This window comes from Mesoplodon mirus, assembly GCF_964341445.2.
Source record: "Mesoplodon mirus genome assembly, chromosome: 2".
Taxonomy (NCBI): domain Eukaryota; kingdom Metazoa; phylum Chordata; class Mammalia; order Artiodactyla; family Ziphiidae; genus Mesoplodon; species Mesoplodon mirus.
The window spans coordinates 206,343,426-206,370,349 of record NC_138977.1 but is presented as its reverse complement, the minus strand read 5'-3'; the positions used below and the strand labels follow the sequence as shown (position 1 = coordinate 206,370,349).

General features: G+C 44.9%; 1 protein-coding gene and 1 pseudogene across 2 annotated transcripts in view; one reads left to right on the top strand and one right to left on the bottom strand.

Annotated features, from left to right (window-relative positions):
• The window catches only part of SORCS3 (sortilin related VPS10 domain containing receptor 3), a gene marked incomplete at both ends in the record, with an annotated part of 605,283 nt that overhangs the window by 302,550 nt on the left and 275,809 nt on the right, over positions 1–26,924 (bottom strand). The window lies entirely within an intron of this gene.
• On the top strand, positions 12,039–13,684 carry LOC309795610 (magnesium transporter NIPA2-like; annotated as a pseudogene). Its single transcript has 2 exons — positions 12,039–12,858; positions 13,052–13,684. The product of its transcript is annotated as a magnesium transporter NIPA2-like (transcript).

The following is a 26,924-nucleotide window of genomic DNA, read 5'->3' as shown; positions in this document are numbered from 1 at the left end:
CTCACCTATACGGCTTTCATACACCACGGCAGTCCGTTCAATTCAATCCCATAAAACGCTAGCAATATTTAAGTGTTAAAGGTGACTTTCACTATGATATTTATTATTGGGTAATGAAAAATGGGACGGATAGCCTTCAAACCTCCAGGCAATGGACTGAACCACGTCTCTTCTAAGCTTTTAATAATAGGATCACCATACTTCCTGGAAATGACACAAATCCCCAGAGTCCCTTTCGAGATTCCCTCTTGGCAGCATGAATGTTCTTGACAGTTTTTTGTGTTTGTTTTTTGTTTCGTAGAGACCAAATCCCATATCCGTCAGAGGAAACTCAGTTAGTTAAATATTGGGATCTGCCTTTTCCATCAGACTGGACGTTTTTAGGACCATCTTACCCTTCCCATATGACCAAGAGTTCCCTATGACTCTTGGTCTCGCCTTGTTGTAGATACCCCTCCAGAACCTAATATAAAGAGCTATCCGAATACAGCGGGAATTCACTCCATGTCACCTTTTGCAACTCTGGACCCTCTTGGGTCCTACGTCCTATTGCTATTATACCAGCTAGTAGGCTTATTGTCATCTATTGCTCTGTATGCTTGTGTCCTCAGCAGACTGTGACATCTCTGAGAACAGTGACTGTATCTGACTTCTCTTTCTTTTCCCCGGCATTCAGCACAGTATCTGGTACATTGCAGATGTTAATAGATGTGTCTGCGTGGAATAAGAGTTAACTAACTCTGAGAAAACTATCATAGAGCAGAATCATCCATCACAACTCTCTCAATATACAGTTGAGGGCACATGAGAGATTCAGCCATCTTCTTAAAATCCCACAGTTATCAATGATATAATTGTTAGCCAAGAGTGGCACCTTGGATAAGACCATCTGAATCCTCTGAAATGCCTGTTAAACTCTGCATCTTCCTAGGTCCCACCGCAGACATACAGAATTGGGATGTCTGACTCAGAGAGCAGAGCCCTGAATCGGCCTTAGGACAAGCACCGAGATTATTCTAATGTGCGCACATGGGTCAGCACCTCACCTTTAGAGTGTTTACAGCAAGAAAAACTATTTTTCCCCAGTTCCTTGCAGAACAGAAGTAAACTGCTAGTGCCTGGTAGCCCTCCATCAAGGAGGTGGCCATGGTGAGTCTGAAGAACTCGTGTGAAGTAAAATGGAGCGTGAAATGCAGGTGCAGCCTTCACACGACGGGTCAGTGTCCCTGTACTCAATGGGAAATCAAGGGCTGCAGGAGAGAAGGATGTGGCCCCAGGGACAGATCATAGCAAGGGAATCAGGATAACATTTGTTAATATCCTTCTCTGAAGAGCCTTTAATCCCCACTACTCTGTCAGAGGTGAGGTCCCCAAATATCCATTTCATAACTTCGCTAACTTCACACTAAGCTCCCAAAAGGTGTGTGTCTTTCCCCCTAAAGAGTCTACATTTTAGGCTTTCTAAAAGAAAGCCTACAGAGTTGGAAAGAAATTAGCATCAACTGTGGAGCAATGAGCTGCTGCTTTCAGGGTGTACATTTAGTTTCTGGAGTAGAAATGAGCAGGAATTAGCCATCCTCTCTCCTCATTAACAGGCAAGAGTTGCCATCCCTACTAGTTTACAACATGTTAGCACAACCCGAGCTACTCCATGGTCATCGTGCCTAGCTTAAGGTGACGTCAAAGGGAAACAAGTAAGTATGTGGTGTCACTGTGTGTATGCATTTAGGCTACAGAGGCAAGCATGTGGGGACGGAAACTTGAATCTGATCAGAATGGAGTAAGCACAGCTCTCAACTTAGTCCCAAGGTAAAACACGAGAGGACATTCACTCTTTGTTCCTGCCTCACGGTTTAACACAGACGCCAAGGATCATGGACATCTAAACTAGGCCAATTTAAGACTAAGGGGAGAAAAAGTATAGCTCAGAGCAGTGCATTTCAAACTTGAATATGCTCATGGATCACCAAAGACCTTATTAAAATACAGATTCTGGGGCTTCCCTGGTGGTGCAGTGGTTGAGGGTCCGCCTGACGATGTGGGGGATGCGGGTTTGTGTCCCGGTCCGGGAGGATCCCACGTGCCGTGGAGCGGCTGGGTCCGTGGGCCGTGGCCGCTGGGCCTGCGCGTCCGGAGCCTGTGCTCCGCAACGGGAGAGACCACAACAGTGAGAGGCCCGCGTACCACAAAAAAAAAAAAATACAGATTCTGGTCTAATAGGTGTGGTGAGGGTATGAGATTCTGCACTTCTAACAGGCTCCTAAATTAAGCCAATGCTTCTGGGTCTGCAGCCCACACCTTGACTAGCAAGGACTTAGAGGAAGTTAAGTATTCTGAGAAACAGCTGATGTAGTGCTGTTACCTGAAGGGCTGTGGAACCATAGATTGCTGCCCCCTCTACCACCACAGTGTGTGACCCAGGAATTCTGGGGTGGGTCTGGGAATTTGCATCTCTAACAAGTTCTCAAGTGATGCTGATGATATGGTTCAGGAACCACACTTGAGAACCACTGGGGTAGTAGAAGAACACTGGACATGGAATCAAGCAGAAATGACTTCAAACCTCACTGTGGGACTAACCTGTTCTGCTCTCTGAACCTGGTGGTAAAAGCAGATAATAACTAATATCTATGGGTTGGTTCATTGGTTTGGGTGGGAGTTAAATGAAATGACATACATAAAATATTTAGCATAGTTTGTTAGGCCCTCGACAATGGACAATTGTGAACTTCCTTCCTATTGTCAAGATTAGCCAGAAGGAAGAATGGCTGAATTATAAGTATATCCTGGGATGTGACTTCACGATATAAGGCATCACATCAAAAGCCAGCTTTGCCCAGAAGTCAAGATAATCATGAATCTGTGTATTGTGTCTGCTTTGATTTGCCCATGTCTGATCTTCTACCTCTGACATGTAGACTGCTAGGTAAAACTGATTGATCAGTTATTTATTTAATTGAGCCTCACACCATGCAAGGCAGTGTGAAAGGTGCCTCTGAGACTGGGAATTGAGCAATATGGTTTCTACTGTCAAGAAATTTATAATCTTGTAGAAGACATTCAGTCCTAAGTAGTGTGAACTTGTCCTGTTATACGCAAGACATTTCATAGGGAATATGTAAGACAGAATATAAATACAGTAAGTAGCATTAGTGAAGACTAAGAAGGAAATTATCTGTAAATAGTAAAGATAACCAGAAAATGGAAAGACTGCTAGTGCCCACTATAAATGCCCAAAGGGCTCTGTATAGGAATAACTATTCCTCTATAGACTAGGAGGTCAGAAAAAGTAGGCTTTCTTCAAAAACACATTCGACTTCAGATACTCCTGTTACACAGTCACTTTGCTGAAATCATTTATATTGAAGACCCAGCCTTTTAGTTATGAGACCACTGAGAGAACAGTATTTACATATAAGTCTGTGGATTTCAACTTTATATAAGAATCACCTGGAAATCTTGGTAGACCATTCACACCCCATGCTACATGCTCTGGAGATGCTGATTCTGGAGTTCTGAAGTAAGAACATAAACTTCCCAAGCCCCCTTTTCTTCCAAGACAGCACTTCTCCAGTCTGAGCTGAAGGAAAATATTGCTTTTTCCCCAAGCACTGAAACTAGCCCTTCTATTCCAAATGGAAGTTTCCAGCAGGTTTTCTCCAAAACCAATTTATAAAACATTTTTGTAACTAAACCAGATCTATAAAAACAGCTTTAAAATCATAATCACAATCATAATAGCTAATAATCCTTGCTCTTGCTATGTGCCAAGCTGTATGCTAAGAATATTTTTCAAGGGTCCTTCATTTAACCCGCACAAGGACTCTATGAGTTAACACTCTATTTAACCAGTTTTCAGAGAAAGGTCCAGCAAGGTAAAGAAGCATACAAGATCATACAGCTAGGAGGTACTGTTGCAGAAACAAAAATCTGATATTTCTAACCCCCAAACTTACTATTGTGTACTACGCTAAAATTAGCATTTTGGCTGGGGGGTGGTCAAAAAAGGCAATAGGCAGTATCTCATTGGCTGTTGGTAGTGATCACACATGGCTTCATTTCAGAAGGTGACATGTTGAAAATGACCTTGAACGGGGTAGAAGGTTAATAGGAAATAGAGCAGAAGAGTGTTGCAAAGAGGGGCACAAAGGTGTAAAGGTGGGGAAACTCAGAGGAGTCCTGGTTTCTCTACTCTGCTTACTGTTACACTTTATTTGCTCCACCTTCACCTTCTCTCTTATTGCCCTGGCTTCAACCTCTGCATCTTAGATTGATGCTTTCTGTGACTTAACCTGACACCTGTACAGGTGGGCTCATGCAGCTTAAACAAAAACTGCACACAAACTAAACTTGTGTATAAATTGGGAGTTTGGAATTGACATATACACACTACTATATATAAAATAGATAACCAACAAGGATCTATTGTACAGTACAGGGAACTCTGCTCAATATTCTGTAATAACCTAAATGGGAAAAGAATTTGAAAAAGAATAGATATATGTATAACTGAATCACTTTGCTGTATGCCTGAAATTAACACAACATTATAAATCAACTATAGTCCCATATAAAATAAAAATTTTTTAAAAACCAAAAAAAACAAATTAAACATGTAAATCAAATCTTTTTCCTCCACTGACTCATTACCATTTCATTTCAAATTGATAATTCAATGTGCAATTTAAAGTTTCTCTCTTTTAAGTTCTCCACCAAGTAGCTAATGATCTGTGAATGAACAGTGAAATACACCAAGGCACTGACCAGTAAGTTCACTATTTGCTCCACCCCTCCCTCCTCCATACACAGGATCTCAAAGCCCACCTATTTTACAATTCAAAATATTTATATTGTGGGTTTTCTTAAAGGGAACACGAATTTAAGCATGCACTTGTTTCTACTCAAAAAGCCACAATGAACAAAGACCCAAAACCTAGACCAGACCAGATGACTACTTTACGGTTCTCTTTATTATATATGTATGTGGAAGGAACATAGAATATATTAATGAAAGGTAGCAAGATGTTCCAAGGGACAGCATCACATTTCCTGAGAAGTGGGAGGTGTAAGTCACACTTAACTTCGTTTCTTAATACTCTATACTTTGAACCCCTAAGAGGATGCCTACTCTGTTAAAGTGTTTCACTTTCTTACTGGGAAAAATAATTCAGCTCATCTATCATTTTCCTGAACTGCCAATTCCAACTAAAAGCCTGACTTCCCAGGCTTGAACTACTTTCCAAACTATTTTGCTTTTTCTCTGGCATGTAAGCAAAAAAGCTCCTTCTACCACCCGTGTCTCCCCACTGACACCCAAACACAAACATAGTATCTGTGGAAAACACGGCAATTTAAAGGCAAAGCGAACACTGCAATGTTTAATAAAGCCAACTCTCAATTTTCTGCCTCTGGAGTGGGGCAGGGATTATGTATGTTCAAGGAACCTACTGATATTTTAAACATGGAAGAAAAAAAAAAAAACTTGGCTTTTACTGTCAAAGCTTGGTTATTCATACCATGGAGAAGACCTGGAAGGGTGTATAATCCCAAATGGTAACTAATCAAAGCATTTATTTTTTCTTTATATCCTGGATGGTGGTGTTTTCTGCAACAAATTAGCTTGAAGGAGCTTCGGCTACTGTTAGCATGGATTTGCCTTCCTTAACAAAGTAAGTAATATTTAGTGCGTGGCTGGGAGGAATGAGGGTGGTAGCAAATGGGACAGGGAGAAGAGTGGCCTATAATTAAATACTTTGCACAGAGACACAACTATGAATAATCAACGCTAGGATACTGGAGTTGTCTATCCCATTTGTTAACTCCTAAGAGGCAAATCTGATCTTCATTCACTTCCTGTGTGTTCTTCCAATTGAGAAGGTTTCTTTCATTAAAGATCCTTCCTTTGGACCCATGAGGCATGTCAGGATCAAAGAAAAGGAAGACACAGATAGATCTCAAAGTGCAAAGTCAATAACATGAGGGCGGGGCTGTATTTAGGGTTTTAACTACTGTGTCCCCCCAGCCTGACACCCTGAAGATGCTGTGAAGTGAATGAATCCATACGTCAACTCGGTTCCCAGATGTACCACTTCTCTCATGAGAACTTCCTCATTCCACTCCACTGACCTCCACACTGCTGCCCTTGCCCAGTTCTCTATAATCACCTCCGGCCTCTACACTTTTCATGCCCAACTGGATGCCATGTGATATCTGAGTCTGGCTTCCCAGATCCTTGATGTTGATTGCTTTATCTTGTATGATGCACCCACATAACAATTTATTGGTAGTGACCCACTGATTTGGTAAAGCCCTGATTTCTGGGTTTTGCAGGCTGTCCTTTATGACCTCTACCAGCACAGCAGAACCCGGGGGATGGACTTAAAAGGCTGAAGGGGAACACAGCTAAACCCTGGGGAGGTAAGCAGGACCCAGAGGCACTCAAGACAGGGCCAGGCATGGGCTTCCCTGGTGGTGCAGTGGTTGAGAGTCCGCCTGCCGATGCAGGGGACACAGGTTCGTGCCCCGGTCTGGGAGGATCCCACATGCCGCGGAGCGGCTGGGCCCGTGAGCCATGGCCACTGAGCCTGCGCGTCCGGAGCCTGTGCTCCGCAACGGGAGAGGCCACAACAGTGAGAGGCCCGCATACCGCAAAAAAAAAAAAAAAAAAAAGACAGGGCCAGGCAGAGGTCAGTATCCTGAATTGGTCAGAGAGGTGGACAATGTACACTTGGGAAAAGCACGCAGCTTATATATGTGTTATTTGTTCCTTAAGGCCAAGCCCATTCTCAGTCCTGCTGGGAGTTCTCCATAAGGAGTCCTTTAATCATTCTCACTCATTTTTACAATGACAAAAATAGCTCTCGTGTCCAGACAAAAGCAGTTTTGTTTTTTGAATGCTTATGCCCAAGGTCTTTAAAGACCGTAAAATGCAGCGCTGCATCAGGAAACGGGTCTTGGTAAGCAAGCAAATGGAGAAGACAACCCTCTGAGTTGATGGGATTGATGTGTTACTGCACAGGTCAGCCTCACTGTCCATAAAAGGACAGCAGCACCTCTGTCCTAGGAGATCCTCTGGGCTTCTGGAATCACTGAGCCTCCCTCAAGAGGAGAGAGAACGAAGCTCTTCTCTCTAAATCAGCATTTTCTGAGCCTTCCTCAGTCCCAGTAGAGTATGGGATTCTAAATGGTAGCAGTCCTTCTTTCTAACACCCATAGAGAAGGGAAAAAATGTCCCTAATCTGCATAAACTACAGCAGGCACGGACCTTACTGCTGGTCTCTGCCAGAGAACCTTTATTTTTCAAAGTGCACCTCTCTCCAACAGCCCTTCCTTGGTCAACCACATTCTTCCTCCAGGCAGGGGAAACAGAGGAAGTCTCTATACGTGAGCAAAAGAAAAAGTGATGTAAAGAGATAAACAAATACCATATGCTAACACATATATATGGAATCTAAAAAAAAAAAAAAAAAAAAAAAGATTCTGAAGAACCTAGGGGCAGGGCAGGAATACAGACTCAGACGTAGAGAATGGACTTGAGGACACGGGGAGGGGGGAGGGTAAGCTGGGATGAAGTGAGAGAGTGGCATGGACATATATACACTACCAAGTGTAAAATAGACAGCTAGTGGGAAGCAGCCACATAGCACTGGGAGATCAGCTCGGTGCTTTGTGACCACCTAGAGGGGTGGGATAGGGAGGGTGGGAGGGAGATGCATGAGGGAGGGGATATGGGGACATATCTACATGTATAGCTGATCCACTTTGTTATAAAAACAGAAACTAACACACCATTGTAAAGCAATTATACTCCAATAAAGATGTTCAAAAAAAAAAGTGATGTGGCTGTGAGGATGGGGGTAGCAGATTAGACTAGGTATCATTGCTAATCTTAATAGGCCACACCATGGCATTTTCTGGAACATGAGCTGCCATCACCTCTCTCCATCACCCATGCCGGGCACTGCAAACAACCCCAACTTGCCACCCTCAGAGGTGAGTTTGGCTTCAGTGCAGACTCCTGATCCCCGCAATCCCCGTTCCTTCTACATCTGTCTTCCCTATCCCCACACCGAAGGGACAGGCTGAAAGCTCAGAGGGAGTGAGGGCTCCTGTTTCTCTAGGACATAGAAATCCCACCAAGGAGGCATAAAACTATTAACTCCAAATAAAGAGAAGCTGCTCTGATGCCTTTGCTCCCTTGGGCCACACGCGATTGGTTCTCCCGCAGAAGGAGAGGGGGAAGGATAATGGGCTGTGTGATTCCGGGACGTGGACGCACTCCCTGCCAGGGGAAACTGAGAAACAGTGGAGTCCGTAAGGCTACCGACCTGCAGCCAACCTCACCTCCCTCTGAGCAGGAGACGGTCCCAGCGTTTACAAAGCGTTCTGAGTGCCCTGTCTCTGCGTCAAAGCCCCTGGGATGGTCTGACCACAACAAAGCACTTACCGAATGATTTTGGTTTCTGCTGATAAAAATAGAACCAGACTGGTTCCACTGCAACCATACATACCATTCAGACAGAAAGGGAGGGACCACGTGACCCAGGCAGGGAGCAATGTGGCTAGAAGTCACTGCGCTGCTGTGAAACAGGAGAGGAGGGGGAGCACAAAAAGGGGGCCCCAAAGGAAGAGATGAGAGACCGAACAGGAGAGCAGAAGGAACCAGCCTGACAGTCCTGTGTTTGTGATTCTTCATTCTCAATCCCCTGTGGGCATCTTACACAGCCCCCCACCCCCTCCGTAGCCAGTAGTATGTCAAGAAACTGTTGTCCCCACCGTCAAACCTGTCACTTCCTGAGCACGTGCTATATGCTAGCCATTGTGCGAAGCACTTTCATGGGCTACCTCATTTGATAACAACACCCTAGAGGACAAGCATTAATATTATTCCCATTTCACAGATAAGGATACTGAAGCTTTCAGGACTCAAACTACTCACTCAAAATAACACTGTTAATAAGTAGTAGAGCGTAGAATTCAGGTCTGCCTGAAGCCAGCATGGGGGCTCTTTTTTTGTTTTGTTTTGTTTTTTGCGGTACGCGGGCCTCTCACTGTTGTGGCCTCTCCCGTTGCGGAGCACAGGCTCCGGACGCGCAGGCTCAGCAGCCATGGCTCACGAGCCCAGCCGCTCCACAGCATGTGGGATCTTCCCAGACCGTGGCACGAACCCGCATCCCCTGCATCGGCAGGCAGACTCTCAACCACTGCGCCACTAGGGAAGCCCAGCATGAGGGCTCTTAAAAACCACACCAGACAGCTGCAAAACAGCAACCACCTAAGTCAAAGCCTATTCCCATAGCCCCCAAAAGGGTCGCCAAAGCTACTCAACATCCCCCAACATGAATGAGGATTCACTGGCCTGAAGAAAAAGCACAGCATGGAGCAAACACACTTTTCTTTTGGGTGGGTGTATGTATGTGTGGTTAATTTTTTGAAAAAATTGTGTGCTGCTGAATAGAGCAGCCATGAATCCTCTCTTAAATCAAGGTGCCTCCTTAACATTACAAAATAATTTAATGTAGACAATATATTGAAGTCAACATACACAGAGTTCACGGGGGAGTATGTCTCTGTATTTACTTCTGACATAAACAGAAAGAACATTTAGCAGCCACTCAGAAACCCACCATGTGTCCACTCTCTTCCAAAAGTAACCATTATCCTCTCTTCTATTAACATTTATTTCTTTTGACCATTTTTAAACGTTATATCAACAGAGGTACACTTGCTTGTATGGCTCCACAATCTATGAGATTAATCCATCTTGTTGCTTGCTTATAGCAGCAAAATCTCTTTGCTGTATAGTTCTCCATGGTATAAATATTCCATAACTTATTGGCCCATTTTTCTATTAATGGACATTTGAGTTGCTTCCAGATGGCAGCTTTTATTGCTATGAACATTCCTTTACGTGCCCTGTGGTGCACATATGCATGCATTTCTGTATGATATATACCTAAGAGTAGAATCGATGGGTCATAAGCTATGTATATGGTCAGGTTTAGTAGCTGTTGCCAGTTTTTCAAGGTGGTTATAACAGTTTCCATCCCTCTCAGTAGTGTACAAAAGTTCTAGTTACTTTACATCCTTGACAACATTTGGTATTGTCTATTTCTCATTTTAGCTAATATGTTGGCTATATGAAGCACCTCAGAGTGGTTTCATCCTGCATTTCCTGATGACTAATAAAGTTGATCAAGTTTTCATATGTTTATTGGAAATTTAGATATCTTCTTTGATGAAATGTCAGTTCAGGTCCTTTGCCCACTTTTCTATTAAGTTATCAGTTTGTTTTAAAGATTTATAGGCATTCTTTATATATTCCAGATATGAGTCCTCTGTAACATATATCTTACGAACATCTTTTCTTATTAAGTGACTTATCTTTTTACTCTTATAATGATTTTGTTGAACAGAAGTTATTTAGTTACTTAAAGTTCAATTTATCAATATTTTCCTTTATGATCAAAACTTTGTGCGAAAAAAAAAAAAAAAAACTTTGTGTGGCCTAGTAAGAAATATTTGCCTATCCAGAAGCCATGAAGATAATCTCTTATGTTTTTGTTCGGGAGCTTCATGATTTTAACTTTCACATTTATATCTGTAATTCTTCAGGAATGGTTTTGTGTAGAAGTAAGATAGGAGTTAAACTTCTTTTAAAAAAATAATAGGATATTCAATAGACCAAGTTACATTTTTTTAAAAGCACACCCTCTGTATCACACCATTTCAATGTTACTTTTGTTATAAATCAAGCAACTATATACATATATATATATATATATATATATATATCTGTCTACTTCTGGGCTCCATTCCACTGGTCTATTTTTCTATCTTTGTGCTAATACCATACTGTCTTAATTACTGCAGCTTTAAATAAGTTGATATCTGGTAGTGTAATTACTCCAGCTTATTTTATTTTTTTCAAGATTGTCTTTTATACTTTTGGTCCATCACATTTTTCTATAAATTTTAGAATCAGCTTGTCAAATTCCACAGAAAAAGTACACTAGAATTTTTATTGGGCCTGTTTTGAATTAATCGATGAGTTTGGGAGAGAATTAACCACATAAACATGGTTTTATTTTCAATGTATTTAGGCCTTCTTTAATCTCTCTCAGCAATGTTTCGTAGTCTTCTGTATCAAGGCCTTGCTCGTTGTGTACTACTCTATTCATTACCTTATTATATTACCTATCTATTTATCAGATATTATTTGATGCTATTATACCCAGAATCTTTTTTATATTTTTTATTTTCTATTAGCTTATCATCACATAGAATTTTATATAAATATACAAAATATAGATATATGGTGTGTGTATATATATATGCACATACATATTGTATCCAGTGACCTTGCCATATTCACTTATTAATTCTAGTGGTTTGTTTACATTTCCACATAGACAACTGCTTTATCATTTCCTTCTCTTCAATCCTTATACATTTGATTTCTTTCTTGTCTTTTCCACTGGATAGAACCTCCATTATAATGCTGAATAAAAGAGATGATAGTGGGCATCCTATTCAATTCTCAATCTTAGGGGAAAAACATTCAAAATTTCACAATTAAGTGTTATGTTTGCTGTGGGTTTTTAAAATATATATATTGGCCGTGCCCCTTGGTCCTGGTGGTGGCGGTGGGGGCCGGAGGTCGTCCGGGACAGGTTCCCCTGGGCGCTCCCCCATGTCCCCATGGAGGAAGAGGCGTGCACGGCTGCAGCCCCGGATGCTCGCACTTCCCACTGGACGGCGACGAAGGCAGTGGTCGCGCGTGCGGCGGGCCGGCCAGAGGCGAAATATATCATTGGCTGCTGCTTTGGGGGTTGAACATCCTGCTGGGTGTCCACTGTTGTCCCCACGTAGCGCGGAGGAACTTCTCTGCACTTCCAAGCAGATTCCGATTTGCTGCTGTGTCCACGGATATCCTGTTTTCAAACTATTTGAAGACTGCATCATCCTGCCTCCAGCACCAGCAGTTTCTCTGTTCTTGATCAATGTGATTCTCAGGAACTTTTAAAGTAACGAACGAAATGAGCCAGGGCTGTGGAAAATATGATTTTTATATTGGTCTGGGATTGGCTATGAGCTCCAGCATTTTCCTTGGAGGGAGGTTTCATTTTGAAAAAAAAAGGCCTCCTGCGACTTGCCAGAAAAGGCTCCATGAGAGCAGGTCAAGGTGGCCATGCGTATCTTAAAGAATGGTTGTGGTGGGCTGGTCTGCTGTCAATGGGAGCTGGCAAAGTGGCCAACTTTGCTGCGTATGCCTTTGCACCAGCCACCCTAGTGACTCCGTTAGGGGCACTCAGTGTCCTAGTGAGTGCCATTCTTTCTTCATACTTTCTAAATGAAAGACTTAACCTTCATGGAAAAACTGGATGCTTGCTAAGTATTCTGGGATCTACAGTTACTGTTATTCATGCTCCAAAAGAAGAGGAGATTGAGACTTTAAATGAAATGTCTCACAAGCTAGGAGATCCAGGTTTTGTGGTCTTTGCAACACTTGTGGTCATTGTGTCCTTGATATTAATCTTTGTGGTGGGACCTCGCCATGGAAAAACATTCTTGTGTATATCACAATCTGCTCTGTAATCGGAGCGTTTTCAGTCTCCTGTGTTAAGGGCCTGGGCATTGCTATCAAAGAGCTGTTTGCTGGAAAGTGTGTGCTGCGACGTCCCCTGGCCTGGATTCTGCTGCTGAGAGCCTTACATACAGTCTGTGTGAGCACACAGATTAATTACCTGAACAGGGCCCTGGACATATTCAACACTTCCATCATGACTCCACTATATTCCGTATTCTTTACAACATCAGTTTTAACTTGCTCAGCTATTCTTTTTTTTTTTTTTTGCAGTACGCAGGCCTCTCACTGTTGTGGCCTCTCCTGTTGCAGAGCACAGGCTCCGGACGCGCAGGCTCAGCGGCTATGGCTCACGGGCCCAGCCGCTCCGCGGCATGTGGGATCTTCCCGGACCAGGGTACGAACCCACGTCCCCTCATCGGCAGGCAGACTCTCAACCACTGAGCCACCAGGGAAGCCCCTCAGCTATTCTTTTTAAGGAGTGGCAGGACATGCCTGTTGATGATGTCATTGGTGCTCTGAGTGGCCTCTTTACAATCATTGTGGGAATATTCTTGTTGCACGCCTTTAAAGACGTCAGCTTTAGTCTCGCAAGTCTGCCTGTGTCTTTTCGGAAAGATGAAAAAGCAACGAATGGCGGTCTCTGTAATATGTATGAAGTTCTTAATAATGATGAAGAGAGCTTCACCTGTGGAACTGAACAACACACGGCTGAAAACATCTCCCGAAGAAATGGAAATCTGACAGCTTTTTAATAAGAAAGATGTAATTAAAAGGTTAATCTATAATTGTGTTATAAAGTGAATTTGAGTATCAGAATGTGTCTGAAAAAGCATTGTTCTCAGATAAGGTTCTCTAGAGACAATCTTTTTTAAGGTTTCACTAATCTGGACCAAGAAATTACTTTTCTTATATTTAAATGATGGTAGCTCACTAAAATGACCTCAGTACATGGCCACTTTCTTTTCACGTTGTATTATTATAGAGGTATTTTAAATTTTCCTTCACCAAAATCTAAATGCACTAATGACAGTTTTAAGTCTATAAAAATGCTTTATTTTTTCATTGGTGATGAAAGTCTGAAATGTATATTTATCATGCCCACTCTCAATTTTTGACCATTTTAAGGCTTTTTTATTTAAAAAAACAAAATTAACTCAATACATTATCCTGTAATTTACCTTACCTGTAAAAAAATAAAATAAAATAAAATAAAATAATATATTTATTTCACTACATTAAGGAAATTCTCTTTTCCAGTTGGCTAAGAGTTATTGATATGAATGAGTACTGAGTGTTATCAAATATTTGTTCTGCATCAACTGAGATTATCATATGATTTTCTCCTTTATTATGTGATTGTGGTGAATTACATTTCATTTTTAATATTAAAGTCACCTTGCATTCCTGAAATAAACCCAACTTGGGTATGATATATTATCCTTTTTATATTTTGCTGGTTCAAATTAGCTAATGCTTTATTAAGGATGTTTGTATCTATGTTCATGAGGGGAATTAATCTGTAATTTTTATTTCTTTTAATGTCATTCTCAGGTCTTGGGATCCAGGTTATGCTGCCCTCATAATGAGCTGGAAAAACTTCTGCCTCTTTCTATTCTCTGAAGAATTTCTCTAAGATTCCTGTTATTTTTTTCCCAAACATTTGGAAGAATTCACTGGTGAGGCCTTTGGGCCTGGTGACTTCCTGGTGGGAAGACTTTTCATCACAGATTCAGTTTCTCCAATAGACACTGGACTCCTGAAATTTTCTAGTATTCCAGAATATTTCAACAGTTTCTCTAGAAAACTATAGTATTTGACTCCTAGAAGTCCTCAGGAAATGCTCCAACCCGTTCCACTGGTCAGATTCCCTCCACATTGGTCAGACTCTCCTTCACAGTCCTGATCTTTTAGTTGGATCTCCTTGATTCTCATCCTATCCCGGCACTGCCTCTCTGATGACTACAAGATGTTTTTATCATTAAAAAAGAAAAGACAACCCCTGTCCTTGCAGCAGGGTTATTTATGGAGAATTTAACACAGTAGGATAACCTATTAAGACATAACATTGTGTCTTCTTTCTCAGTGCTCCAGATTCATCAGGCTGTAACAAAAGCTAAGTCCCATTTCCCCACATACACCTTCCTAGACAAGCAGCCAGGGCTTGGTTTCCAAGCACTGGACTCTCTTTTCCCCCAAAGGGGACATCACAGCTTTTTTGTTACTGTGTTTCAGAGCCTGAGCAAGAAGAGAAAGAGGCTTGTACTTGGAAGCCAATGCTAAAATCATCTTTGCTTGTTTCTCCAAGGCCTAGACCAGTCCAGGGAAGTTAGCCAGATTGTCTTAGTTTTGGTTCTCTGGTTGAAAAGAGAAAAGTCCAAATCCTTAAAGTCTTATTCAATAACAGTAAGAAAAGCTGTTGCTCTCTTAGCCTGACCAGCAGCATTCGGAGGGGCAGAAACTCAAACGGGGGTGCCTGTGAGTACCGACTGTATATATATATATATATATATATATAGCCTGTGAATGACGTCAGTAGCCTTGAGAGCCCTCAGGAAGATATGCACAGCGCGATCCAAAACAGAGGGAGTAGAGATGGCTCCGGAGGGAGCCATGGCTGAATGGACCAGAAGGACACTTGTCAAGGGCCAAGTGTAGTGAAGACCGTCACCAAATGAAGTTAAAGATGTTCCCCCTCTTCCCTGGGTTGTGTAAAGCCCAGCGTTTTTACATGACCCACCAGGGAGAGAGCCAGAAAGAATGAATGGTATGAGATAGATCAATAAGTCTAGCAATTAAGGACTCCAGCTCCCAATTTCTTTTTTCATTTTTCAATAAAAACAAATTTAAGGTCTTCCCTGGTGGCACAGTGGTTGAGAGTCCGCCTGCCGATGCAGGGGACATGGGTTCGTGCCCCGGTCCGGGAGGATCCCACGTGCCGCGGAGTGGCTGGGCCCGTGAGCCATGGCCGCTGAGCCTGCGCGTCTGGAGCCTGTGCTCCGCAATGGGAGAGGCCACAACAGTGGGAGGCCCGCGTACCGCAAAAAAATAAAAAAAAATAAAAATAAAAACAAATTTAAGAATTTTAAATGTGGTCTATCTTTTAATCTCCAAGTGTTATGGAACTATGCTCGCATCTCTCTGCACTTTTTGGAACAGGGTCAGTGTGGCAACCGACCAGGAAATTAATTTTCTAAGTAGGTTTTGGTGAGGGTAGTCACTTCATAGAGCTTCAGAAACAGTTTGGCCTGCCTTGACCTCCTTGTTTCCCAGTGGTACTTCCACCCAGAGGACAGAAAATGTCCTCTAAACATCCAGCGTGTGGGCCCAATGGGAGAGCCTTAAGGAAGTTCGGAAGAGTAACAGCAGGAACGTGATATGGAGTTCAGATGGTTCACTTGCTTTGGGCACTTTCTTGGGTTATTTTCACTCAGTAATGGCTTATTAATTTCAGCTTAGTTGAAATGAATGTCCACCCAGTGCCATCCACTGTGTTAGGCACCAGGAAGCCTGGACAGATAATGCATGGTTCTGGCCCTGAGGGATTCAGTGTTTAGCAGGGGAGACAGAGACATGAATGGCTGAGCTGCAGGGAGATTTATACTAGGAGAGGAGATAAACAGAATGCTGTAAAATCACCGGGGAGGGAGTGATCAATTCCACCACAAATGTCCCCCTCCCCTTCCTCATCTCTCACCACCCAGCAGAAGGTGCTAGGCTCTGGATTCTGGCAGAGGATGCTGGGGAAAGATTATAAGCTATCACAGCTAGAAGCCATTAGTCCCACTGCAATGACAGGAGAAGCCAGCAGAAGGCTGAACACAGAAGGTGAGTCCAGGATGAAGCAGCCAAGCTCAGGTGCCATCTGGACCAGGAAAGCAGATCCGGGAAGCTGGGATAAAACCTGAAGCAAAAGCCCTCTTGCTTAGTTAGCCCTCCACAGGCCGTGCCCAGGGAAAGGCTGAGAACCATCAACAGATGGCTGGGATCCAGCAACCCTGGAAATGCCTCCAACACCTGCACTATGGTCTCCCTCCAAGGCAGCAACGAGAATGCTGTGCTCTGAGAGCATGCAAGACCTTGCACCAGGCACTGTGATGGGTACAAGAATGGGAAAACTCAGTCCAGACCCTGAAAGATCTAACCGAATTTCTACAGAAACATTAAAAGATGGTACACAAAGTGAAAAACGTCAGTCACCGTGGGAGGAAACACTGGGTGAGCTGACAGGTAAAGGTCTCTAGCAGGAGATGACTCTACACAGGGCCCTGAAGATGGTTAGAATTCAAGTAAGTAGAAAGAGAACAGGGAGAAGCATTCCAAGAAGACACTATGAGCCCAAGCATAGGAGCTGCCAGGACAGGTGAAAGGGAACGTGGAGTGTCTGAATCCTACAAGAGTAGCAGAGTTCAAGTTAGATGGGGCAGGAGGAAACATCTGGTGCAGGGGAGGGGGTAGCTTTAATCCCATGAGTTTGGCCTGAGTCCTGAAGGCGATGGGCAGTCGCTAGCAGATTTTTTTTTTTTTTTTTTTGCGGTACACGGGCCTCTCACTGTTGTGGCCTCTCCCGTTGCGGAGCACAGGCTCTGGACGCACAGGCTCAGCGGCCGTGGCTCATGGGCCCAGCCGCTCCGCAGCATGTGGGATCTTCCTGGACCGGGGCACGAACCCGTGTCCCCTGCACCGGCAGGCGGACTCTCAACCACTGTGCCACGAGGGAAGCCATGCTAGCAGATTTTGAGTGGGGTAGGGACTGCATAAAAGCAAATTATCTCACATAACATTTCTCCCTGAAAAACATCCCTCTCTGACCAATAAAGGCCACTCAATTGGAAGATGTCAAAGCACAGCCTAGTCTCAGATTATAAATTTACCTCCCAACTACTGAGAGCCATATCAGCTTGAGAAGGTTTGGTCTCTGCACCAAATTTATTTCCCAGTCAAAAATTTAGGGGCTTCCCTGGTGGCGCAGTGGTTGAGAGTCCACCTGCCGATGCAGGGGACACGGGTTCATGCCCCGGTCTGGGAAGATCCCACATGCTGCGGAGCGGCTGGGCCCGTGAGCCATGGTTGCTGAGCCTGCGCATCCGGAGCCTGTGCTCCGCAACGGGAGAGGCCATAACAGTGAGAGGCCCGCGTACCACAAAAAAAAAAAAAAAAATTTAAGGCACTAACAACAGTAGAGAAAGAGGCAAGCTGAGGTTAAATGGGTTCCCAAAGCACCAAAAGGAGGCCCTGGAGGTACAGAGAACACATTAAGCAGCAGCAAAATCCAAGGGTAAGACTGGAGTCCACACTCTGCCCATCAGTCATCCTCCACCAGGTCAAGCGTCTACCATTTGGCTGGCTTCCATCCCCACTGGTGCTCAAATGTGAACCGGTCCTCACTGCTGTGCCTTGTAATTAAAGGGAAAAGTACACACAAGCACTGCCAAAGGAGAAGGGTCAAACACGTGGGAAGCATCATTTGGAAATGCCCAGTGGTGTGGCAAGGTGCATGCAGCAGTGGGATTCTGCCAGTGCTTTGCTGAGTGACCTTCAATACACCCCCTGGAGGTGGGAAGAGACAGATTTGCCCATTACTATTGAAGCAGGCATGGAGACTGGGGCATCTGCCTGGAGCTTAGTGGAGGGTTGTCCACCCAAAACCTAAGCTTGACTTGGCTGGGATGAACTGGAGGAAAACATATCACAGGCACCATCCATATTCAGATAGTCAATGTTGCTTTGCCTCGTAGTAAGTGAAGGTGACATGAGCTTTCAGCCAAACAGAGAGAACTTAAACTGGCTTACAAAACACATGTTCAGTGTTAGCAATCTCTTAGAATGGAACTTGAATTTTAGAGTGAATGCCTGTAATAAATTTAATATTCAGCTTCCTGGCATTCAAATTAATACCCACTTTTTCTAGAATATGCTTAATTTCTAAAGTGAAATTCAGCTGCAACAGCGATGTGTAAACCACTGATCCACTTTGCAAACTCTAACTCATCTTTAAGGCTTAGTCAAATGTGACCTCTGTTCCAAATCTTCCTACTAACCACTTATGGCAAACTTAATCACTCCCTCCTCTGTGTTACCAAAGCATTTGACACATACCTCTATTATAATATGCTTCTCTGGTCAGAGACCAAGTCTTGTTCATCTTAATGACCCCTGTGCCTGGCACTGTGCTAACCACAGAGTAAATTTTTAATAAATGTTTGCTGAATTGATGTCGAACAGGGTTTATTTGCTCTTAATCCTAGGTTCAACAACAAGAATCGCAAACATACTGTATTGTGGAATTTACCTTTGTTTGCCAAGACTTATATGTGCTCTTAAGCCTAAGCCTGTCTCCTAGGATCTAGACCTATAAATCCAACTCCCTAAAAGCCTTCATACCTGGATGTTGTCAAACTCAACATGCCCCTCCTAAACTGATTATCTTTTGCCCCAAACCTGTTCTTTCTCTGTAGTTCATCTATGTCTTACAAACATCCCCAGCCTCCACTCATTTACCCAGCCACTCAACTGAAATCCCGAAAACCACCTTTAAATCTTTTGTATCCCAACATGCAAGCAAGCACTAAGTTGAGTTCATTCCACCTCTCTATCCCTTCTCAAAGCCTACCCCTCCTTGCTATCCTTCCACCACTGCAGGAGTCCATGTCCTCAGCATCCCTTGCCCAGAGCATCATGTCAGCCACTAGTTTTCTGCTTGCTTTATTTCAAATACACAGTTCTATAACCTGGTTTTTGTTTTTTCTTATATGTAATGAACAGCTTTTAATATCCACAAACCTAATCTTCAATCACTACATAGTATTCCACCACACTAATGTATTTTAATTGACTAATAAACCTCTCATGGTTGGGCATTCATGTGACTTTTAATCTTTTAAATAATCATTTAAAAAAAATAATAATTTTTATAATAAGGCAATGTCATACTGGACTCTGATGTCAGTCTCACCATCCTTCACCCTGTTCCCTGAGTGACCTTTCTAAGGAAGGTGCAATGACTCCCTACTCCATATTCTGCTAAGAACAAAACAAACAAACAAACAAAAAACACTCAACACCCTAGCCCAGAACAGGAGACCCTTACTCACGTGGCCCCTTACCACCTCTCTTTCCTCCTCTGCCACCTCCTCACGTGTGCTCTCACCCCACGCCCTGCAAAGCTCTTGGGACTTCCTGAACATACCTCACTCTCTCACATGTCTAAGCCTTCACACATGTTATTTCCTCTGCCCGGAAAACACTCCCCAACCCACCCCTGCCAAGAGTCCTCAGTAAACTCCTCCTGATGCACTGACTTGGCTTCAATATTAGGTTCCCTGTGAGCCCTCCTGGCCCTGCCTGGTAGAATCAGCACCTCCTTCCTCCGTGACCCAGAGCATTTATCACCCTCCTGGACGCACCTCCGTGAAAGCCAAAGTCCAAGACGCAAGACACACTGCAACACATTCGTTAGATAAATGAATGTATCTTTCCTCCAACTAGACCAGTGGTTCTTGATGCATTTAAAATGTGTCCAAGGGCTTCCCTGGTGGCGCAGTGGTTGAGAGTCCGCCTGCCGATGCAGGGGACACGGGTTCGTGCCCCGGTCTGGGAAGATCCCACATGCCGCGGAGCGGCTGGGCCTGTGAGCCATGGCCACTGGGCCTGCACGTCCGGAACCTGTGCTCTGCAACGGGAGAGGCCACAACAGTGAGAGGCCCGCGTACCGCAAAAAAATTTAAAAAAAATAAAAATAAAATGTGTGCAAGGTCAAATAACTGATACTGCTGAGAAGGATAAAGAGACGCTTGGACAGGTAAGCTTGGAACCACGTGCTAAACCACAAACACGTATAGACTTCTCCCAGGGACGCTGGGCAGATCGTGAAAGTTTCTGAGTAAGGAGTGCCATGATCAAAGTGGTGACTCCTAAAAATAAATGACCCATTCTGACTGTTGTCGTTTTTTGAGAGGATGGCTGGGGTAAGGGTCTGCTTCCTCACCACTTCCCCTCCCTCCCTCGCTTCCAGAGGCTGATGGTCCAGACCCCAAGTACCCACCCAAAAACTTCAGGGTAAACTCAGCATGCATGAGTTCATATGCAAGCAGCTGGAGAACTAAAGAGAAAACATCTTTATAGCTGCTCGAGAGGAGAGGATGACTTGGAGTACTTTTAAGCATTTACAGTTGTCTGAGGTCCAGCTGCGGCAAGACAGGCTCTCCGGACAGCCACGTTACGAAGCTGTTAGTGTTGAGGAAATCTTCTCTGAGAGATAACTTTTTACAACCTTGCGTCTATGAGGCTGGTCTCCTCTGAGCTATTGAATGCTGGTGCTCTGTGATTTGGGATCGAGGCAGGGAGGCTGAGACCAGGAAGCCAGCACTTCATTATTCCAAGCCGACTTTCCAGAGCTAAGCTGCATGCTAAGATTCTGCTCTGACATAAACTCACTCCTCTCCAAAGGTCCAGAGCGGCGTCAGGAAATCTTCCATGCATATATCTGCTGCCACTATCCCCCCAGGGATGATTAAAGTTTGGAGGTTCAGGCCAACGACCACTTTGGATAACTGCATCCTATCTCTCTGCTACTCTTCTTCTGTGTCTGTCCTTCTTGTTTGGCCTGGCCTGACTGTTTTAATCAGTCAAGTGCCTCTCCTGTTACCATCCCCCAACAAGGGAAAGGTACCCTATGAAAACAGGCTGCCCATAACCTGACAGTCCCAGTCAGGAACCCTGTGTCCAGGCCTGCCATGCACTCCGTGGCCTGGCGTCCTGCTCTCTTCCCTTCTGGTTGGTCTTGCTGTTTGGGGCCTTTTCTCACCCTTTGGACTTTAGCACACTTTCTTTCTCCAACTTGGACCTTTTCCCTCTTTATTCAACCTCTTCTCAGACTCTCCTCTGAGTTTGCTGCCCTTGCCTGCTCTGGGTCCAAGATGGCCTTGGGGACCTTATCCATGGCCATGTGCCCTTGGGCAGTTCCCTACCTGAGTCACCCTGGTCTGAAGGATTGACCTGGCCTCTTCTGATCCCAGTGCCCTGGAGACTCTAGGTTTACTGGACAGACAACAAGAGCCTCAAAGCTCGCAGCTGTCAGTGTCCTCCTTGGCCACCCGTCTGCCTAGGTCTGTCTGCACTGTGCAGCGTCTTTCTGTGCCACGTCACAGGAAGAGCGCTGGGCTTGAAGCCAGAAATTTGATATCCAAAACCATAGTTCTGCCATAAAGTGGCCGGGCAACCTTGAGTAAGTGAGAGTCCCCCCCTAGGGACTCAGTTTCTTCATCAGTTTAATGAGAGGCTTGAACCAGACAACCTTCAAGTCACCTACCAGAGCCACACCTCTCCAAACCAATCACTTGATGCCCGAGAGAGGGCCTGAGTGCCCAGCCAGGCTGAGGGCCATTCATACATGGGCAGCTTCAACATGGGATTACCCCTTGTTTGTAGGCACCGGTTGTCCTGACATCGGGGCAATGATAAGAATAATAGTAATGGTATTTACTAACTGGACACCCGGACTCAGTCACTGGCCAACCATTTGCAAGCATTTTTCATTTAATCCTTCTATCAGCCTATGAGACAGGTACTAGCATTATCCTGATCACACAGACGAGGAAACAGAGGCTTAGAAATAGTTAATAATGTTCCCAAGCCACCAGCTGCTAAGAGGTAGAGCCAGGATTTGCACAAAGTGGCTTCTTGCCCAAGTGGAAAGAGAGCCCTGGGGACCCGGCCAGCCTATGGGGCTCCAGAGTGGGAATGCCAGAGCCCAGGCCTGTTGCTCGCCCCAGAGAACTACTGAATGCTCAGGCATTTTCCACGGGCGACAAACCGCCCCATCTTCCCTAGACTACTGTCTGTCCGATATTGAAGGAAACTCGGCACCCCTGTGTTCCTCTGACTTCTCCTCTCCACAGGGAATATCTTCCACAACTTCTCAGCACAGGACCACGGCACTGTTGGACTGAAGGAAACACATCCCTCTGCATATCTACACTCCTTTTTTAGATATGTAAAGAGATGTTTCCAGAAGGTCACAATGTCCATCTAAGCCGAGGGAGGCCAATATGACACCATACTAAAAGCTTATGTTTCCAATGTGGGCAATCCGAGTCTGCAGCGTGGCCCGGCATCCCCGTAGCTCGGAGACCTCTGTCTTTTTGCTTTGATGCGTTCTCTTTTTCTCCCCCCATGAGGGCCCGCAATCACCCTCACTCTCTCGTCTCCCTAACGTTCTCATAACATGGGGATAATAACAGTATTTACTTTATATATATGTATATTTTAAAGCCTTTATTGAATTTGTTACAATATGACTTCTGTTTTATGTTTTGGTTTTTTGGGCCCGAGGCATGTGGGATCCTAGCCCCCTGACCGAGGACCGAACCCGCACCCCCTGCATTGGAAGGCGAAGTCTTATTAACCACTGGACCGCCAGGGAAGTCCCTAACTTTATATATTTTTGTAAGGAAAGTGTTCATGTAAAACCACGAGCATGGCACACAGTAAGTGCTCAATAAACTTCTTTCTTTCTAACACCCGTGCTGGACCTAGAACCTGGTCCTGATGTCTCGTCTAGCAGTTGCTGTCATAACTACAGTCTCTGAGGTCTTGGGGAACCTGCTTCTCTCCCAGCTCTCAGCCTCAAATGAAAGTCCCACTTAAATACCACCTCTGCCAGTGCGGGGTCCAAGCCTGAAGCGCCTGAGTGCTTCCTGGGCCTGGCACAGAGCACCCACCCAACAGCAACGAGCTCCCCAGACGTGCGCTCTCGAGACAGATCACCTGTACACCACCAAGAGGGAGAAATGAATCCGGGTGTGCATCTGCATAGATGGAGGTGGCGTTTCATGGGGTTACAATGCCGGAGGGCTCCCTGGGGCTCTGGAGCCAGGCAGACCCAGAAGCGAAGCCCTGTTCCAGCAGCTCTATGTGCCTAATGGGGCTTGGGTGATAATGGGAGGAAACTGGCTCTGCACATACTACCCAGGGCTGGCAACCATCACTTTTAATTTATTCTCCATTAAGTGAGATAGAAGCCATCAATGGATCGGTGAGAAGGCACACAAGGCAGGTGGCTGGATAGAGGGAGAAAAGGAAGGGATAGAGAGAGGACAATTTTTTTGTTGTTTTGGAAGCTGAACAGACTTTGCCTAATGCTGGTTTGAGGCAGGGGTAGATTCCTTTTCCCAGGATGAAAAAGTCGGCTATTAGAAATGGGCTACCTGGGAACTGGGAGGCACTGCTGAGCAGAGGGGAAGCCAAAGAGAGGTCCATGGAACTGGCGTCACACTGTTGAAGCCCTACCCTGTGCACTCGATATACATTATGTTATTTCATTCTTTTTTTTTTTTTTTTTTTAGCAGTACGCGGGCCTCTCACTGTTGTGGCCTCTCCCGTTGCGGCAGAGCACAGGTTCCGGACGTGCAGGCTCAGCGGCCATGGCTCACAGGCCCAGCCGCTCCGCGGCATGTGGGATCTTCCCGGACCGGGGCACGAACCCGTGTCCCCTGCATCGACAGGCGGACTCTCAACCACTGCGCCACCAGGGAAGCCCTGTTATTTCATTCTTAAATTTGCTTTTTTAAATCCCATTGTGAGCCCCACTTACAGATGAGAAAGCTAAGGCTTAGAGAATGTCAACTGTACATCCAAGGTCACACAGCCAGGCACGGGGTGCGCTGTGAAGCCCTTCCCTCCACATCATCCTTCCTCGCTGGGCACCACAGAGGAACCAGGAACAGCGGGAAACTTCCTAAACTGAACCGCACTCTTTCCCATCGCTGGCAGCTGAGAGATATTCACATACATTTCTTGTACCTCCCTCTTCTCTGGTTCATTTCTCTCCTCCGTTTGGTCATCATAAGACAGCCCGGCCATTGCTCAGGGTGAGACTCGGGCTGCGGAGGGACAGGGCTGTCTGTCTGCTCCTGTCCCCGGGGACCCTCTGCATGGGGCTGCCAGCACCAAGCTGGGCCCCCATTTGTCACACTGAGGTCAGTGTCTCACTCTGTATTGCTGGTTCTGACGCCAACGTGAGGGGACCGGGACTTGCTTGCCCCAAACCTGCCCTCGAGCCATTTGGCAGCCCGAGGATCCCGGGAGGCTCGCCCCTCATTACCCGGGCATGCTCACCAGCAGAGCGTGTGCTGAGTGCTGACGTCTGTCATTCTGACCTTGGGCTGGTAATGGGGGGACCGGCTGCGGGGGAGGCATGCGTGGCAGTAGCAATCTCTCTGCTTGGCTGAGCTCACCAAGGAAGAAAAAAACAGTTGTTTCTTTCACTGGTGGTGGTGGATTTTGTCACAAATATCTCTACTTCAGGGGCAGTGAGACCCATGTGCTATATAACTGTGTGTCAGAATATTAGGAAGAACATATCGCTCTGGCTTCCCAGGCTCTTTGCAAAAATTGCTCTTGCCTGTGATGCTCAGAAAACATACCCAGAAGGTCTGGTGAGGGCAGGGCAGGAAAAAGAGATGGAACAGGATGCCTGACCCAGGCACCTCATTGGTCCAAGGGGCTCTCGTCCGTCAGCCTTTCTCATACGCAGCTCTCACGCTATCAGCCCCTAGCTCAGAAGCCTGCTATGGCTCCCCATGCCCTCTGCACTGAGTCGTAACTCCAGCCCTGAGCTTCGATGGGTCCTACAGTATATAGCCCCACCCATCTCTCTCTCAACTTGCTGCTGCTAAACGCAATATGCCTATTAAGACCTCCAAACCCTCATTCTCCTATTGAGATTGTCATTTCTATCCTCACCTTCTCCAAATCGCAAGATTTCTTCCAAAGTCTGCCCGATTTTTGCCTCTGTCTTTCACTGGCTCTGATTATGCCACAGGACAGCATCTTTCTTCAAGCTTGGTGCAGTATTAACTCTTTCAGTTATTTCTAACGTTTGCATAATGTTCTTTGTTGAACATCTTCTAGACACACACAGATGCATGTGTGTGTGTGTATATAAAACCCAAAACCGAGAAAAGTAAAATTTAAAAAAAGAGGTTAGGCAAACATAAATCATGAAGAAGTACAGTAAAGAGCTAATTCTTATTATTTCTCTTAAATGCCTGGATAATCTTACTGCAAATCATATCATTATTTTAAAAAAAATATGATATACTCAATGCAAACCCCAAAGGGCACGTTGGAGAGAAGCCAGGCTATAGGTTTATGTTCTTCCCATTTTCAAATAAAATGCAAAAGAAAAAAACTAGTGATCATTTTAATGAGCCTTTAAATAATTTCTTGGCTAGAGCACACTGCAGCAACTTATACAGGGGACCACATGCATATATTTGCCGAGAAAGGGACTTGGTGACTAAAGAGTGAATTTCCAAGAATTACTCTAGATTCCCTTCCTTTAAGTGATTCGTTTGAATTGAACCACACTTCATATCCACTCCATCACTGGGTCACACTTGCAAAGGCAAACGGAAACTTGTAAACCAGTGTCTGCCCCTTTATTGATCCACCTCTCTTCTGACTTCTTAACTTTCCTTTGTTCTGATTTCTCAGGCCCTGATGAAGTCAGATACTTTCACTTTCAGGGGGTTTACTTTCTGGTTCTTTTTCTGAACATACCAAGAAGAAAAAGGTTTGAACTTGGAATCAGTAAATGAAGACGGTTTGGTCCAAGTTCTGTTCTTTTCCTTTTTTTCACTCCTTCCTCTCACACATTTTCCCCTAAACTCAACTTGCGGAAGACGGCTCTAGCCTCTCGGTAACTGTTAATTTATGAGGCAAGAAAAACGAGGTGGTTGTGAATTAACAAGAGTGGGACCATTTCTCTCCATCAGCAGAGTAATCAATCTCTCTCAGGCAGTCAGCAGGTTTGGTTTTAAAAGACAGGGAACACAATTGGAAAAACGCAGGTGGCAGCATGCCTCCTAGACAGGGCAGGATGTGAGACTCTTAAAAACCCAGGGTTCTGGGGTCTACATCCTCCTCAAGGAAGCCAAGAAGCAGGCAGCCCAGCAGGGGAGGCCCAGCAGCCCTGTGGATGGCCTGCAGGGTCCCTGGATTCCAGGGTGTGGTCCTGAGGGCAGCTCCATATGAGGGGTCCCTTTCTGTAGCTGCAAAAAAATATGACGTTTCTCATTTTATCCTAATTATGGTCCCAGAAAGAGGGGATACGTAAATGGTCTCTTATCCCCACTTTACAGCTTGAGAAACAGAGGCTCAGACAAGTTCAATGACTTTTCCAAAGCCCAACAGCTAATGAAGAGAAAGGTCTAAACCAGAAATCCTGATTCCTTCCCTGACACTCTGCCCCAGGGGACCTAGTCTCACTTCTTTGATAGCCGTTTGCCTTGGGCACACTACTCAACCATTCTGTGCTTCCAATATGCTCAAGGCA